Source organism: Arachis hypogaea, chromosome 4 (genome assembly GCF_003086295.3).
Source record: "Arachis hypogaea cultivar Tifrunner chromosome 4, arahy.Tifrunner.gnm2.J5K5, whole genome shotgun sequence".
Taxonomy (NCBI): domain Eukaryota; kingdom Viridiplantae; phylum Streptophyta; class Magnoliopsida; order Fabales; family Fabaceae; genus Arachis; species Arachis hypogaea.
In genome coordinates this window covers 59,223,954-59,226,761 of record NC_092039.1, presented here as the reverse complement: position 1 = coordinate 59,226,761, position 2,808 = coordinate 59,223,954, and the positions used below count along the sequence as shown (strand labels likewise).

General features: G+C 44.1%; 1 non-coding gene across 1 annotated transcript; it reads right to left on the bottom strand.

Annotated features, from left to right (window-relative positions):
- Nucleotides 1-291: 291 nt before the first annotated feature.
- On the bottom strand, nucleotides 292-399 carry LOC112799393 (small nucleolar RNA R71). Its single transcript, XR_003200974.1, has one exon. It is a non-coding gene; the product is annotated as a small nucleolar RNA R71 (small nucleolar RNA).
- Between the last annotated feature and the right edge of the window lie 2,409 nt (nucleotides 400-2,808).

The following is a 2,808-nucleotide window of genomic DNA, read 5'->3' as shown; positions in this document are numbered from 1 at the left end:
AACAACTTTGAGCTTAAGCCTCAATTAGTTTCTCTAATGCAACAGAATTGCAAGTTCCATGGACTTCCATTGGAAGATCCTCATCAGTCTTTAGCTGAATTCTTGCAAATCTGTGACACAGTCAAGACTAATGGGGTTGACCCTGAGGTCTACAGACTTATGCTATTCCCTTTTGCTGTAAGAGACAGAGCTAGAACATGGTTGGACTCTCAACCTAAAGAAAGCCTGGACTCTTGGGAAAAGCTAGTCAATGCCTTCTTGGCAAAGTTCTTTCCACCTCAAAAATTGAGTAAGCTTAGAGTGGAAGTCCAAACCTTCAGACAGAAGGAAGGAGAATCCCTCTATGAAGCTTGGGAAAGATACAAACAATTAATCAGAAAATGTCCCTCTGATATGCTTTCTGAATGGAGCATCATAGGTATTTTCTATGATGGTCTCTCTGAACTGTCCAAGATGTCTTTGGATAGCTCTGCAGGAGGATCTCTTCATCTGAAGAAGACGCATACTGAGGCTCAAGAACTGATTGAAATTGTTGCAAATAACCAATTCATGTACACTTCTGAAAGAAATCCTGTGAACAATGGGACTAGTCAGAAGAAAGGAGTTCTTGAGATTGACACTCTGAATGCCATACTGGCTCAGAACAAAATATTGACTCAACAAGTCAATATGATTTCTCAAAGTCTGTCTGGAATGCAAAACGCACCAAGCAGTACTAAGGAAGCTTCATCTGAGGAAGAAGCTTATGATCCTGAGAACCCTTCAATGGAAGAGGTGAATTACATGGGAGAACCCTATGGAACCACCTACAATCTTTCATGGAAGGATCAACAGAGACCTCAACAAGGTTTCAATAACAATAATGGTGGAAGAAACAGGTTTAGCAATAGCAAGCCTTTTCCATCATCTTCTCAGCAACAGACAGAGAGCTCTAAGCAGAATACCTCTGACTTAGCAACCATGGTCTCTGATCTAATCAAAACCACTCAAAGTTTCATGACTGAAACAAGGTCCTCCATCAGAAATTTGGAAGGACAAGTGGGTCAGCTGAGCAAGAAAATTACTGAACTCCCTAGTGACAGACGCAAAAGAATCGATGGATTCTATTCTGGCCTGACCGAGAACCGACAGCTGAATTCCGCGTGCTGTGACAGAGCATATGCAATCGTTTTCACTGAGAGGATGGGAGGTAGCCATTGACAACGGTGAAACCCTACACAAGCTTGCCATGGAAAGGAATAAGAAGGATTGGATGAAGACAGTAGGAAAGCAGAGAGACGGAAGGGAAGGCATCTTCATGCGCTTATCTGAAGTTCCTACCAATGAATTACATAAGTATCTCTATCTTTACCTTTTTGTTATTTTCGTTCATCACCATTACCATTTGAGTTTGCCTGACTAAGATTTACAAGATGACCATAGCTTGCTTCAATACTAACAATCTCCGTGGGATCGACCCTTACTCGCGTAAGGTTTATTACTTGGACGACCCAGTGCACTTGCTGGTTAGTTGTGCGAAGTTGTGTAATGCCATGGTATTGAACACCAAAGTTTTTGGGGTTCATGTCCGGGGATTATGAGAGTTGTGAAAAAGTATTGTTCACAATTTCGTGCACCAATGCCATTGTTAGAGATCACAATTTCGTGCACCACCGCGCAATCATCTCGAACGCTAGAAAGACATGTCCACATGATACACGGCAGATTTGCCGGGGGAGAAATCTCCAAATCATCTCACAAAAGACACCTCAAAGACGTATATCACGTTGCAGGAAAGGAAGAAGCACCTGACATCCCGGCGATCACTTTTACCAAGGAAGACGCATCCGACATCGCATCAGGGCATGACGATGCCATGGTCATCACTATTATACTGGCAAACGCAAATCTTCACCGCACGTTGATAGACCAGGGGAGCTCCGCCGACATCTTATTCAAAACTGCTTACGACAAACTCGGCTTGGAAGAAAAAGAACTCAGAGCATATCCGGATAGCCTGTTCGGGCTAGGAGATACCCCAGTTCAACCAATGGGATACATCTCGCTCCACACAACTTTTGGAAAAGGAAGTCAGTCAAGAACACTCAAAATAGATTACATCATAGTCGACGTAAGCTCAGCCTACAATGCCCTAATAGGTCAGACAACGTTAAATCAGCTCGGTGCAATAGTCTTGACTCCGCATCTATGCATGAAGTTCCCAACTGCAGGAGTAATAGCTACGATAAAAGTAGATCAGAAGACGGCGCGCTGTTGTTGCAACGAAAGTCTAAACCTCAGAGGCAGAGGAGAAGAATTCCACACAATTGAGCTCGGTCGAGTTCAGAGGCGGGAAGAGCTCCGCCCACAACCTGAAGGTGAAATAGAGAAAATCCAAATGGGGGATACCCCGGACCAAACGACCAATATTGGCACACTCCTAAAAGGAAACATAAAAGAATCACTCATACAATTTCTACGAGACAACGCCGACCTCTTTGCGTGGAAGGCCACAGACATGCCAGGCATAGATCCCAGACTAATGTGCCACAAGCTAGCAGTCTACCCAAGATCTCGACCGGTACAACAAAGGCGTAGAAAGCTAGGATCAGAACGCTCTCAAGTTGTGGAAGAACAACTACGAGCTCTACTGGAGGCAGGTTTCATAAGAGAAGTCAAATACCCGCTATGGCTTGCTAATGTCGTATTGGTATAAAAGTCAAACGGGAAGTGGAGAATGTGTACTGACTATATCGATCTCAACAAAGCCTGCCCAAAAGATCCTTATCCACTCCCAAGCATCGACGCACTGGTAGATGCCTCCTTCGG